Below are 15,841 nucleotides of genomic sequence, written 5' to 3'. Positions count from 1 at the left end.
AAATGTTATAAAGGAATGTTTGAGGAAGATTATTATCAGCTGACCTAAAGCTTAAGTTTGGTGTTTGGTATCACAGTTTTGGGTGTAATGCGGCTATCGCGCGAAAGAGGTTTTTCTCCACTCGTGGATTAGTGGTCGCGACGACCCGGCTTAGGGGCGTCGTCTGCGTCCTCAGACGCCCTCTTAAAAACTGAAAAGACGAACTTATGTTTTCCCTATACCGAGGGAGTTTAGGTCGGGTTTGTTGCGCGGCCATGTGCGGTCTCGCACAGGCGCGAGGGTTGTCGCAAGCGATCGATGCGGGGCATCGACCTTGCGCGGCGAAATACCCAAATTGTTGGTCGACACCACACCACCCGACCGACCCACTAACCACCCTTCCAAATCCACCAAAGAAAAAATCTATCAAAAAAAATCCCACGGAACCCATTCACTGTCGCGCGGAACCCAAATCAATGCACAAAAACCCACAGAGAATCGGAGAACACACAATAAAAAAATCATAACCACATAATTAAGATAAACTATCGGTGAAAGCGACAACCATTACCACAGTAAAAATATACCGACAGCAATAGCAAAATCGGTTAATCCAATAACTGTGAACTGTGAAAGAGCGATGAAAATTGACCATCGGAAAAATGCGTTAGTTTATATTATCGCGTTACGAGCACATTCGCAGGGAATTCACGTTCAAAAGCTCTATTGTGATACGTCTGCTCATTCACTGGAGCTGTAGCCGTCTCGCGTCTCGATAAAATGGAAAATTATTTTCCACGTTCCGTTTACAGCGCTGGCGTTAATATAAAAAATAAACATCTATTCTGAGGTATTAAAGGCGGCTCGAAACGGCCCGCAACCAGCTGAGTAAAAATGTGAGAAAAATATTTTGTTGTATTTTTCTAATCAAGCCGGTCTATATCCAAACATAAGGAGCTTAGAAGTTAATTCGACGTTAATTACACAATAGGAGCGAAGCCTCACTCGGTAAATATATTTTAAGATTCTTTGGAGCTGTTAATTTAAAAATATTCATACTTAGTCCGTATATTTTTTCCGTCAGACAATATTTTCCAGAAGAACTAAGCGCTAAATCTCGCTGATTGTAGGTACGGACCTCAGATCATAGAAAGAGAATAGATATGAAGTCGCGCGTAACTACAACGAGAACCAGTGTCCCCACATTTCCCCCACCACAGCTCCCACACACACATTCAACTGTGTAAAAACAAAGCGACTGAGAGTCTATGACAACATGTGCAACCGGCTTAAAAGTGCTGTGATTGGCCAGAAGGCATGCCTCATGGCCAATCAATGGCCGCGTGACGTGACGCACACTAAGAAAACGCTAGTGAGAGAACAAAGATATGGAGTCGACAAGATATCGATACTTTAAATCGCTAGGGGCATGGCTCGAAACTGATTTCACAAAATGCTTATGTATGAAAACCTTTTTATTATTATACGTTATTATTAACTACTATCACGCATTTACTTTTTAATTATGGCGATCTGCGTACCGCATATGTTTATCAAAAATAATGCCTATATTAGGCTTTCAACTAGCTCTTATAGTAATTACATAGTTGACAGTTACTAATTACTTCTACTGTTATTATTTTTTTTTTGTAAAATCTTATAATCGCAAGTAACACATCATTTTTTTATTTAAAATTACAAAATAGAAAATTATAATTTACTTCTATTTATCGATAATAGGAAACCGCATTAGAACACGAGCACGGCACTATGTTACGACCGGCACATGCGGCCGTACTGTGTATTTTCACACGACAGTGGATATCGGAAGAAATTAAATACATTGCGCAGTAGTTGAGCGTGACATAAAGTGGTTGCTAACTAAATCGTCAATGTACAAGTGTGTTAGAATTTTTATCACCACTGATTTCGATATCGCAGTAACTGTTACGGCACTGAATTCGTTCGTAAAAATGTTTAGTTTTTTTTATTTATAAGCAAAATACCAATGGATTTGCAATACTTACATGTAGTAAATGACTCCATTGTTCCTGTAGTTCTTCGTTTCACTTGTTTTATTGCACGTAACGACGCATTATCCAAAATATCGGAGAACATTTCCTTAGTACGACTGAATCGCGACTAACCTAGCTACGCGGCCGATGTTCGTTTCTGGGCATATCGCGGAGACACGCGTCACGCCCCCGTTTCACATCTATTCCCTTCTATGATCTGAGGTACGGACGGAGTAAATACCAATCGACGTGAGCGGTGATATTAACAGAATATCGAATGTATGCGATAGCGCCAGAATTGCTACGATATTGCAACTGTCAGTTAAAAAATCGTTTCGACATACAGAAATAAACCAAGCAAAAAAATATGAATTACGATCACAGGAATAATTTTATTCAAACTTTTCGCATATTTACTGAACTTCACGCGATCAAAATTTTTTTACTAAAAGCTTACTACATACCTTACTTACTACCTACGTATCCCTTACAGAGTTTAACTGAATGGTCCCCGTTTCATCTATGTTTTCAAGACTTATCCCTCTCTTGACTTATTTCTGCCACAAAAGTTTAATATTCTTTACCTTGGATCCTATTATACCAAAATACGGTACAGCTTAAAAACAAATTTACTAGTTAACACTAGTATAGAGGTAAATGAAAACCAGTCACTGGTTACATAAAATGAAAACTGTGAAAAGAAGCCGCGAGGGAAAATTCTAAAGTAAAAAACAAAAAAGCGCTGCTTCGAAATAAACTGCTATTAGCGACAAATCGCGGTAGCAGTTATAAGATAAAAATAGTCCACGATGCGCGTCGCCGTGGGAGTCTCCGCAGGAATAGCCTAGAGGGTGTAATGCCCCTATTACTCGCATCCGCTAAAAGGCCCGATCGATTTTATAAAGGCCGCGGCTTTCTCGTAGCGATCATCGTAGCGCGCAGCGTTTCAAAGAAAAGCAATGAAGTGTAAAGTTGTCTTTGATCTCAATATCGAAAGATTTATCATTTTCCATAGTAGTTGCCTCTACGCATGAATAAGTTGGTACGAGTAGCATCTGTGAACATAGTTTTTTTTTCCATTTAATTTATTTTTTCCATCGCTAATGTCTGCTTAGTTTCTGTTATTAATTTTGCAGAACAAATATACCCCGATGAACTGTCGACTTTATGGGATGACGGTGCACAGTTTTTTATTTTGGCTTAGAAGCGGACATCCCTGTTTTATTAATTCAATCGTTAGATATTACTATTATCTTGTATAAAATTGATGAAGGAACTAGTAGTTGTATTTGTTTAGTTTCGAAGAAATATTCGATTTTGTGATTTTATAAAAAAAAACAGTTTTAGAAGCATATTTTCTAAAAAAATTACATTAAGTCAGAATTTTGTAAATAAATTTACCTATCACTATAACGTCTACCTTTATGCAAAAATAAATGGTTATTGCTGCAGTAATTTAGGAATTATTTAATAATTTATGATTTTCAGAAAACATTTTTTTCTCCGTTGTCCTAGAAAAGTGGCAGCTATATTTACTTTATATTGATGCATGATATAATGATCTATAATACCTGAAAATATTACTTGCCTATCCCGTGGGAGTTCGAAGATATTTTAATTTCTATGAGTTTAGAAATTTTATATGTAAATAGGGTTGTCATCTGAATATTTTTTAGTTTTTTAAATGCCGTCCGTAACAATACGGTTTTAATGCCTTTGTTAGATAACTATTGAAATTCATTGCTTTTACCATCATTAATTTGTCTGGTCGAGTTTGATAATTATAGAGTTGGCCCTGTGGCGGCTTATTGGAAATCCTATCGTTTTCGAAACATCGATATACAGGGTGTTAGGTAAATGGGTATATGAGCCGACACTAGCCCATGTTAACATATGCATACAAATGGTATGGTGAAGTCAGAAAATTGATATCATCATTTTAATTATTTTAATTTTCATACAAATCAGATTCTTAAAATTTTATTTTGTGATACACCTTGATGTCAGAAAATAATCTAAATTTTTCTTTTAGACCTCACTTGTTTTGGTCACCCTGTATATTGGGACGTGTTTAAGTGTCCTGAGAAAGGCCTACATAGTAATAAAGAATTTGAAATTTGAATTTGAATTGGCCGACTAGCCATTGTAGTGAATCAGCTTTATTACTTGCTCGATGGACAAAAATTGCATTACTGAATTGGCACTGATTCGTGTGTGTCGGGCGTTAATCCAAACACGTATAAATCGTTTGCCACAGAATAGGTATTACAAACGTTTCCGTAGTCAGTTCCACACTTAAACATTAATAACAAACATTAATAGCTATCTATGCCAGTAGTATTGTGCCGAGGATTCCAGCGATTGATGTTTATGCCGAATCCTATCCATTCAAGGAGTTTGAAAGTATCTTCCAATGCAGCGGTGAATAAACTCGTTTCGGAGGGTTGTTCGTCAACTCGCACTTGTCAAACTCGCTAGCGGGTGCGAGTTGGAAAATTCTGATTTTACCTATTATTTTGTTCGTCAACTCGCACCTCTTCAAAAGTCAAATAAAAACAAATTGAAACTAAAAACTTTAAACAAATCTATACAGTGTGTCGGGCATGTAGTGATCAAACTTTAAGGGATTCTTTGAAGCAGTGCATTTTCGCATGTTAACCGCGCTATGGAACCGCTGGGAAAGGGTATCCTTATTCAACAATAAAGTCAAAACTAAAAGACGTAGACTACTTAAATCCATTCTTGCTCCCTTAAAATGTATGAAACTCGTGTCTCTTTTCTCTTCTACCAATAGATAATTATATTTACATATTCAAATTCAAGTTATTTATTTGCAATAAATAGGTTTTTATAAGGAATGAATAAAAGGATTCCCAAATCGAAAAATAGTCTTAAAAACCCCTAAGCCATTTTAAAAGACCTATCCAACGATAGTCTACACGATGATGTAAAAGATTTAAAAAAAATCATACCCACTTTTTTTTTTCAAAATTCCAAGCAAAACCTCTGACAGACAGAGACAGATGGACATTACGAAACTAGTTCCTTGTCAGGACTACGGAACCCTAAAAAGAATGATGTACATAGCTATAATATGAAAGGAATTATGAATATTGAAGAAAAAAACGCTAATCTATTTCATAGATAAAGACCCAATATTATAATCTGTGGTAATGGCACTTTCATGTAAATTTTTCTTGCAAGAAATTAGACGAGTTATTAGTGTCCTGTATACTATCGAATTGCTAACAAACAATATACATAGAAACAAAAAAAAATGGTGCACTCTTTGGACCACCATGAGTGGACACAGGATCCACCTGCACTTGAAAAATCCTTTTAAAAATGATAAAATTCATGTGACGTAATTTATGGATGGCCCCTTACAATAATAATGCTGTCCGGCCTCCTTAGCCGCGCGCACTGGCCGGCAAGAAACCTCACACGATTTTATCATCGACGGAATTGTTTTAAAAAAAATCGCGCTCTTCAACACTCAAATTTTCAACAAGCTAACTATGTACTTAAATTAATCATTTTATTAAGTAGGTATGAATGCCGTTTGTCGAGTCGAAAAATGTGGAGGTTTTTAATGATTTTGATGTACCTACTGTGGCAGTAAGTTTACAATGATTTAATTAACATTTTAAGGTGCGCTAAAAATATTTTGATGCTCCTAATTTTTTGTTAATTTAATTTTTTTCTTATTCTTATTCTATTAAGATGCTCCTAATTTTTTGTTGATACGAGCCTAACAAGATGTAATTACATTTTGCATCAACAAAGATGTTTTGATTACTAAGTACTATTGCTTAGTTATGTCACACACAGATTAACTCATTATTCTAACTATTGAACTTTGCTAATTTATGTATTGCTATATTTGTTTTGTTCACTATAACTAATCTGTCCTTAATTTTTTATTAGAGTGACTCCACCGTAAATAAATTACACGTTCATTTTCCAAAATTATTATTACTTACTAAACAATGTTTTATTTGATCTTTATTTGGCGTTTAAATATATACAGGGTGGAAACGATAAGTGATCTCACTCCATTATTTCTAAATTATACAAGATATCAAAAAACTAGTTACTGATCCTGAAAGTGCTTCATGAGCTCTATCAAAAGGTACCAATAACAGGTTACATAATAAACTGGATCTATCCGAAAATTCAATGTTTCCAGCTTCCATATATTTGGTAAAGTTACATTATTTTAAAAACTACACATGATATCGTAAAACTGATTACTGATTCTAAAAGTGCTTCACAAGCTCTATCCAATGGTATAAATAATAGGTTACAGAATAAACTGGATCTATCCAAAAATTCAATGTTTCCTTCTTCCATACATTTAGTACTACCACAGTCATGACACTCATCTCTTGACAATATTATAGCAAGTAAAGCCTAAAACCAATGTTTTCCATGAATAATTTTAAATAAGAATACAAATTACGAGTTTATTTTAAGTTTATTATTCAATAAAAAAAATTATACTTCTAATATCGTGTGTCTGGCATACATTTAGTATAGAAGCTGGAAACATTGAATTTTCAGATAGATCCAGTTTATTCTGTAACCTGTTATTGATACCGTTTGAAAGAGCTCATGAAGCGCTTTTAGGATCAGTAACCAGTTTTTTAATATCTTGTATAGTTTAGAAATAATTGAGTGAGATCACTTAACGTTTCCACTCTGTATAAAGAGTTTGTCATGAAACAAATATTTGTGTGGATCTCAAGCAGGTTCATCCAGAAACGAAGCTGGATACGAAATAATTACATCCCAGCGAGGAAAGTCAATACTACTTCATGCGGGACACAAATACAACAAACAACGAGAGAATAATGATGGCTTTCTTTGGGATATTTAGGTGGCATTTAAAAGAAGGCGAATTAATATATTAGAAGCCTTTTAATATCCCGTGGCTTAGTTATAAAGTCAGAGGTTAGATGCCGTGGCAAAAAAATGTATGCTTGCCTTATTATAATTCGCCATTACTAAATAGCTACAAATCTAGCTTTGTTTTTAAATATACCTACTTAAATATTAGTAGACAATTTACATACTAGGTGTTAAGTATCCTCAAGACATTGTGATATTGTTGATAATTTTTTCCCGATTTATATTTATTAGCATGTTGATTTATAATATAAACCTATCTGAAAAGTACATTTTGTTTTATTATTAAACTCAAGTCGTTGCAATTGTTTTACACAATTCAATATAAATGATTTATTAAAACATTTTTGTAGATACATAAACACGTCAGATTTCAAAAAGGTGCGAGTTGATGACATAAAAAATAGAAGGTGCCAACTCGCACCTTTAAAGGTGCGAGTTGACGAATAACTCTATTCTAAAACATAATATATTCTTATTATAATTTAAAATCGTGTAATTCATTCACCAGTACTGTCGACCAGTGCAGATATAGTCTAAGATCCCGTTATACAACGACCTTCACCGAGATGCTTATTTGATGAAACATATTTTATATTTAATTTAACATGTCAATAATTATATTGCTTAAGGGTTGCCTAATAAATTTCAGTCCAGGATATGATTAATTAATCATTAAAAATAGATTTTTTTTTCAATATTTCATCGGTTTGACTATTAAACAAACTCCATACCAATCGAAAGTATGAAGCCCATAGAATATGCAAACGTTAGGTTGCCTATTCTTTTCCAGTCATAACTCTCGGGTTGCCAGGTATAAACAGGTAAATTGATAGAGCATTTTGCACCGGTCTGATAATTTAATCAAATTTAAATGAAAATAAAGATTATTTCATTATGAACACGGTGGTATAGGGTTGCCTGCGAAAAATCAGTCCTGAATGACGGTTGTCGAATTTTGTAAAGTGAAATTAAAACTGAAAGGTGACATTTTTCGAGTAGTTGGCAACATTTGGGAAAGACGAGTTGTATGAGGCGTTTGTGTGTCTTGTCAAGAGGTATAGCTTGGGTGAAGAAATTACTCCAGTGTTGCCATGCTTTGGGAGATTTGGTCCAAAAATGTCGAAAGTGGAAATAACGACTTCCGGTCAAAAATTTGGATGACGCCTCCTGCAAAAGGGTCGCGCAAATGATATTTGACCATTTTCATCTCGATCACCTGGCAACACTGGCAGCTACGGGGAAAAGTATTTTTTTTCGACATGGGTGTCTTTAAAGTTAAGGACGGACAGAAGGAGATATGGCAGAAAAAATCCAAAAGTGGGGTTTGGTCGGTTATACGACCCAAATTATGGGAAAAATCCGAAAATTCAGAAAATCAAGATTGCGGCCGAGTGAGCGGCCATTTTGTAAAAAGTTTCAGATTTCTGATTTTTCAAATGCATTTTTTGGGCAGTTGGCAACATTTGGGAAAGTCGAGTTGTACAGAGCGATTACGTAGTTTGCTGAGGAGTATCGTTTGGAAAAACAACATTTTCCAGTGTTACCATACTTATTGCATTTTTCGCTTAATCGAGACCATTTTCCGCGCCGAAACCCATTTTTACTTTTTTTCCTTAAAACCACCCAAGTCCCAAAATTTTTTGGCCCCGTAACTGCCAGTGTTGCCAGGTAATCGAGATAAAAATAGTCAAATGTCATTAGTTTGACCTATTTGCAGGAGGCGTCATCCAAATTTTGGACCAAAAGTCGTTATTTCCATTTTTTACATGTTTTGACCAAATCTTTCAAAGTATGGCAACACTGGAAAATGTTGTTTTTCCAAACGATACTCCTTAGCAAACTACGTAATCGCTCTATACAACTCGACTTTCCCAAATGTTGCCAACTGCCCAAAAAATGCATTTGAAAAATCAGAAATCTGAAACTTTTTACAAAATGACCGCTCACTCGGTCGCCATCTTGATTTTCTGAATTTTCGGATTTTTCCCATAATCTGGGTCGTATACCGACCAAACCCCACTTTTGGATTTTTTCTGCCATATCTCCTTCTGTCCGTCCTTAACTTTAAAGACACCCATGTCGAAAAAAAATACTTTTCCCCGTAGCTGCCAGTGTTGCCAGGTGATCGAGATGAAAATGATCAAATATCATTTGCACGACCCTTTTGCAGGAGGCGTCATCCAAATTTTTGACCGGAAGTCGTTATTTCCACTTTCGACATTTTTGGACCAAATCTCCCAAAGCAAGGCAACACTGGAGAAATTTCTTCACCCAAGCGATACCTCTTGACAAGACACACAAACGCCTCATACAACTCGTCTTTCCCAAATGTTGCCAACTACTCGAAAAATGTCACCTTTCAGTTTTAATTTCACTTTACAAAATTCGACAACCGTCATTCAGGACTGATTTTTCGCAGGCAACCCTATACCACCGTGTTCATAATGAAATAATCTTTATTTTCATTTAAATTTGATTAAATTATCAGACCGATGCAAAATGCTCTATCAATTTACCTGTTTATACCTGGCAACCCGAGAGTTATGACTGGAAAAGAATAGGCAACCTAACGTTTGCATATTCTATGGGCTTCATACTTTCGATTGGTATGGAGTTTGTTTAATAGTCAAACCGATGAAATATTAAAAAAAAAATCTATTTTTAATGATTAATTAATCATATCCTGGACTGAAATTTATTAGGCAACCCTTAAGCAATATAATTATTGACATGTTAAATTGAATATAAAATATGTTTCATCAAATAAGCATCTCGGTGAAGGTCGTTGTATAGCGGGATCTTATACTAATAAGTTTGCTCTTCCGTTCAATCAATTCCAAAGTCGTGGGTAAAATTATTATAGTCTAAGCGATAATATTAAAATAAAGTTTGTTTTTCTTAGAGAGTAATCTCTCTGAATACGAAACTTCTCGCTTTAAACGGTCGAAAACCGGCAAATCTATGACACAACGAGTTATTAGAAAAAATCGAAATACTGGCCGTAAACCAATATAACAAGCGGCCGTAAACTAAAATAAGAGGCAAAAACGCCATGCCTCGATTTGTTATATGTTATTCTCTACCACAAACTATTAGTTAACTTAGCAGTATGCAAGTAGTTCTCAAAACGAAATCTCAGATCTTCTATGTATTGAGCGCTTGTGCAGGCTGAATGAATAGGATATAAATATTTTGGTTGTTTTTGATGTTTAATTAATCCCTTTTTTTGCATTAGAACAATCTCGCTTTAAGTCAGATTACCTATATCGAGTTGACTGTTCGTTCGTTTCAGTCAAATGACGTCCACTGCTGGACAAAGGCCTCCCCCAAGGCTTTCCATAAATGTACGAGTTGACTGTACTTCTGCCGTATCTACCGGTCTCAAAGCGAATAAGGTCCTATCCCGCCTAGGGTTGCCAGGTGTCCGGCTTTAGCCGGACATGTTTGGCTTTTTACGGTCGTGTCCGGCCAAAAATTGTATTGTCCGGCCTGTCCGGCTGTTGTTAGGCTTGCCGCGCCAGGCGAAAGTCGAGCTACAGAATAATATCAAGCGCAAGCATCAGGATGTTGGGCAACCGATAATGATAGAATTCACTCGTAAGCTATGACACTAATTGCACTAATTGTGACATGTCCGACTTTTAGGGTAAAATGTCCGGCCAAATGAAGCACAGAGTCCGGCTTTTGTGTTTTAGGACCTTGCAACTCTAATCCCGCCACTCGCTGTTACCTAGTTTGTGGCCTTAAAGTTATTGAGTTAAGCACGCCGAAGATGAATTAAAAGAAACGGATGGAACTAGCTGAAGACACTTACAAATAAAATCACTTAATTGTCGGAATATCACAAAATAGACATTAAAATGTCCGCTAAAAATCAGTGTAAGCTGCACTTAGCTAGCAGGATTGCATTGTTTTATTTTTATTGTATTTTTAAATCTCTAACTTGCTAATAAATACTCGTACTTGTTAATAATACGATTACTCGTACTTAGTTGACAACCACATCAAATAGAGACACATTTCAATACAAATAAAGAGTATTAAAATCTAAATAGTGGCCGACAACTAATATAACGAGTGGCCATAAACTGAAATAAGTGACCACGAATAGGTATAAACGCCAATCCTGCATATATATTTTTTTTATTAAAGACTAATGTTGTCCTATAGAATACCTTCAAAAGTGAAATGTGTTAGTATTATAATTTATAAATATTTTATTTCTTGTGTAATTTTACATGACAAAAAAACGCTCTGAAAACGAAACTTCATTTAAAACCGAAAACCGGCAAAACCGCCCACGACAACAAACACATTTTATTATTTTCATCACGTGTATCAGTTTTCTAAAAGGTAATAGGTACTCGATGATTAGTTTGTAAAAACGTGCGTTTAACTAAGTCACTCATTTAGATCATGAAAATTGATGATATTATAATAAAACATGAGTAATTTTTCTTTTCCTATAACCATTACGTAAATTTTTCACATAAATCTAAATATAACATAGGCATATTCTTTATAGCTCACCCCATGCTCGGACTGTCTATTCCCCGTTTAATCTGTGACACGATTCGCCTCAGTTGAACCCGCGCTCGATACAGCCACCTTCCCCATCCCACTCCCTACGAGCACAGCAGAGCTACATGAAGTAGGTGCAACTAAGTTTCATTTGCATACGCTGTTATGGGCAACATAGATTTTCTGCACTGATCCGTCATAGCTGTGTCATTGGCAGGAGGGCGCTACTTTCAATAAAGGATTATTAGTTCCGATTATTGTCACGCTGGACAACCAAACAATTATGACATTTACAGGAGGGCGCTACTATCAACACTGAGTTCTTGATTTTTGCCACTTCAAAAACCTTAGTTTTTATTTGTCTATGACACATTCATCTCATCATCCATTTATACTCATTCTGCCGTTTTTTTCTAAACGCAAGTTATTAAAAATCAACGCTTTAAATTTCATCGAAATTAATCGTGAACATTTAAATGATCTAACGCCAATATTTGAACCACCACAAAAACATTTATTTAGGGAACACGCGGTGCAGTGAACCAACGGTATGGTATTCTATTATTTTACGCATCCGCCCCTAGGAAATATTTCATTCAAAATGGGAGCTACAAACACGGGTAACAGTGAACTCCAGCGCCGTGACCTGTAAATAGCAATTACTGCAACAACAAATTCAGCTAAAATAGGGCAACGACTGTCTGACCGTGCTTATAAGTAATAAACAGGGCTGAATTAGTGGAACTTTACTTCGGCGCTCTAACCTGAGACGAGTGCACGTTCAAGACTTCTCTTTCGAGTTAATTTTGATTTATTTTACTCGTCATATAGGTCCCACATACAAATTAATATTAATAGTTCAAATTAATATTAACTCTTTTACGGCTCCAAAGCATGGTTTACCGAGAGGGCAACTGTATGTAACTGATAACACGCCTGGCAGGTATAAAATAACCGCCTTGGTACGAGTAGGTCCAAACCTAATCAGGATGAATATTCGTGGAAAATGTATATGTCACCGTAAAATTGTGAATTCCGTCAGATTATAATATGACGTAGTTAAATTACAATCTAACCTAACCCACTGTTAGTTTACAATCTAACGCGTTACTTATATTATGAACTGATAGAGTATACCTACAATTTCACGTTGACATAATTATATAAACGTAGAGTCTAAATTTTTCATTAGAACGTAAGAGAACAAATTGGAAAAGTATTTAACGGTGTTTTGGTGGCTGACCAAAAAATTAAATACTTAATGGTGGAGTGCGCTCAAATTAAAACTAAAATAAATACCTATATACTAAACTAGAGATGAAACGGATAGTTGTTTGGCCGGATACCGGATACCGGTTATCCGGCCAGCTGCTAGGCCGGATAGCCGGATATCCGGCGGCCGGATAGTTAGCCCATTGTCTCTTTGCATGTCGTGACGAGTTTAGCGCCGCACAGGTGCTTCGTACGCGATCAGTGGGTCTATTAGTAAACTAGACTAGTCACACTTTTCGAAAATCGAATCAGTCCGAATAGAATGTCAGATTTTGCCACTTGTCTAGGGGGCAGATCAATTCGGGCGATTTCGGTTGCCATCGTGAGTGTGTGATTGAATAGCGAAAATTAAATATGTCCATCAGACCATCAGTGAAAAAAAGATCGCCTATTTTATTTCGCAATATTTCGACTTAATAACAGATATTTACTATTTATGTATTCGTCATTAGAGTGAATTGCCCAGAAAAAGAAATTAGTTTTTTTAAAGGTCTTAATATGACTTTTTGTAACTTTTTGGACTTAAAAGCCGTCATTATTATAAGCCATTTTATTGACGTTTACCTTAAAGATTAATGTATTTTATTTTATTAATAGGAAATTGTCGTAGTTTTTTAATATCCGGTATCCGGCCGGATAGTGAGTTACTATCCGGTATCCGGCCGGATAGTAAATTTAGGCCGGATATCCGGCCTACCGGATAGTTACCGGATATCCGTTTCATCTCTATACTAAACCCAGGTGTGAAAACACTAAACTAAAACAAGGACCCTATTCAAAGCACCAGCACATTTTCCATTTGTTTGCCGGAGGGTAGCTTTCTCGGTGTTCAGTTTCAGTACTGAAACTAATTTTTTATAAAACACTAAGTAAATGAAAAAATTTGTTACGTTAAATACGTAACCCATTTTAACTACACCTAAAATAAATAAGTTAGGTAGGTATATTGGTCGACTCAAGTACTGTTTAGCGTGGGTACATGAAGAAACCCACGAAGCATGCACACAGGAATAAGGTCCATCGCCACTGCAATCTCGGGACCAAACGAGAAGTTAATCTGGAAGAGTTTAGTCCAGTCAAATTAGACATCAACCCTGCAATAATTCGCATACAGCTGAAAACTCTATGGTCACTCTTTTAGCCCGGTCAAGTCAGACAATCCAGGTTATAATAATTTGCATAGAGCTGAAATTTTGTGTGAATGTTCAGAACACCATCCTAAATGAATGAAAAAATTACGAAGTCCACGTTTTTTGCATTTTTCCGCCAAACAGTAAACTTAGCATTAGAATAGATAAGAAATAGTAGAAGATCATAAAATAATCTATTAAAATTGTCTCTACCACTTTTTATTTTATATTTAGCCTCGGTCTTCCCTACAGCTAGTTCAAAATATAAATGAGCTTGTTGACTCAACAGTGTCATTGTTACGGTGTACAAGAAAAACTTAAATTTTTCCTTTGGCAACGGTTTTAAAAGAGTAATGTGTTTTAATTAACCATTTCGTCAACATGAAGGTGCGACGCGCGAGACGATTATGATAGAGGCATTATAATTAAGGCCAGAGTTGGTTCACAAGTTAGGAACGCTACAAGTTCGTAAAGTTAATATTATCTCAGCCCACCCGGCCAAAGCCGTGTTTGCCAACAATCTAAGCTAGAACGAGGGCGGGCGCGTTGTTTCAATTAAAACGCTACGAACGCTACGAATGCTACGATGAATACGTCGGTTTTTCATTGTCTGCAACTCCGTACTCATTAACTTAATTACATTTCGTTTTTATTTAGGAATGCTTAAAATCATTTCTTTTGCCATGCTATCTTGAATAGCTATATTCTGCAGTGAAGTAAAATTATCATAAGGGATTTTGCCAAACGTCGAGGTATAGGAATTCATTGGAAAGCGGCACCTTTTTTTAAATAATACATTTAAACATAATGGCTGCAACCAATATACCTACTCGTAATTTTAGATACAGCATTCACTTCTAAAGAAAATTGTAAGGACTCATGCTAATCAAATCAAACATCACAGGTGTGGCGTTCGGAAATATGTGATTTCTGAACGCACATTCATAGACAAGCGCTCTATAATCTATGGGTTGGCAACAAAAATTCCCCTTACCTAAAACGGCACAGGGGCTTCGTAGGTTTTTGGGTATGCAGAATTAGTACCGCCGATACATACCTAAAGCTGCAGAATACCAAGCACCTTTGATCAACGTCCCCGCCAACAACTTGCTGAAACGATCAAAACCTGTCCCTTGGAACGAAAGTTTGGAACTAGCATTCCAAAACTGTAAAGAAACTCTTAGCCATTCTACAATACTAGCCCATCCAGCTCCCAATGCTAAGCTAGGATTATTTCATAGTACCAAGTGTTAAATAAAGCATCGAAGCGACAAATGACACCATGTCCTTTGCTAACGAAATTAACACAGCTCAAAATAACGAATGTTACTTCACCTATGACAGAGCTAATTTTGTTATGCTAACTAAAACAGATCAATAATTGATTTGAAAATTATTTAAGTTACACATTATCACAAATATTCGAGTCAGATTACAAAACTTACTACAAAATGTCAAAGTTCTCAACTGATTTTAAACATTATACTTAATACAAAGTTGATTATCCACTGGGAAGTCGTAATTTTGTAGCATGTTGAACTGAAACACCTAAACAACAAGTTAGTACCGAAAAAATTAGTGAAAATCGGAATACCAACTGCTCTACTTTTTTTAAACGTTTTTGGTTAGCGGAATGGTTAATTATATCGGGATTTCCACCACGTAACGAAAAACAACGAGACGCAACGAGAACAAGACAAACAAAAACCAACTATTGCTGAACATCATTGATTTGATCGAACCACTTTCAAAGTCTAGAAGTGTAAGTTTTTTACCCATCAGATGATTTCGATTTTATAACATTGGTGACTATTGTGACAGAATCAGAATCATTTGCTTTAGTAAATACGGAACAAAAGATGGATACAGCTAACATGCTTGTTTGATTCTTGTCCCCTAAACAATGAGATCTCACAATTGAGGAGGTTAGGAACAAAAGGTGACATTTACGTATCAGCTTCATTTTTTTTAATGTTTTTTTTCTTACTTGGAAGGATAAAATTCTATCATTAT

General features: G+C 35.9%; 1 protein-coding gene across 1 annotated transcript in view; it reads right to left on the bottom strand.

The window, feature by feature from the left end:
• Positions 1-15,841, bottom strand: part of LOC135087027 (coiled-coil domain-containing protein AGAP005037) — a 195,184-nt gene that overhangs the window by 159,475 nt on the left and 19,868 nt on the right. The gene's annotated exons all lie outside the window — the stretch shown is intronic.

The sequence above is a fragment of the Ostrinia nubilalis genome, chromosome Z (assembly GCF_963855985.1).
Source record: "Ostrinia nubilalis chromosome Z, ilOstNubi1.1, whole genome shotgun sequence".
In the NCBI taxonomy this organism is placed as follows: domain Eukaryota; kingdom Metazoa; phylum Arthropoda; class Insecta; order Lepidoptera; family Crambidae; genus Ostrinia; species Ostrinia nubilalis.
Note: the sequence above shows the minus strand (reverse complement) of the source record. Positions and strands in the feature narration are given on the sequence as shown.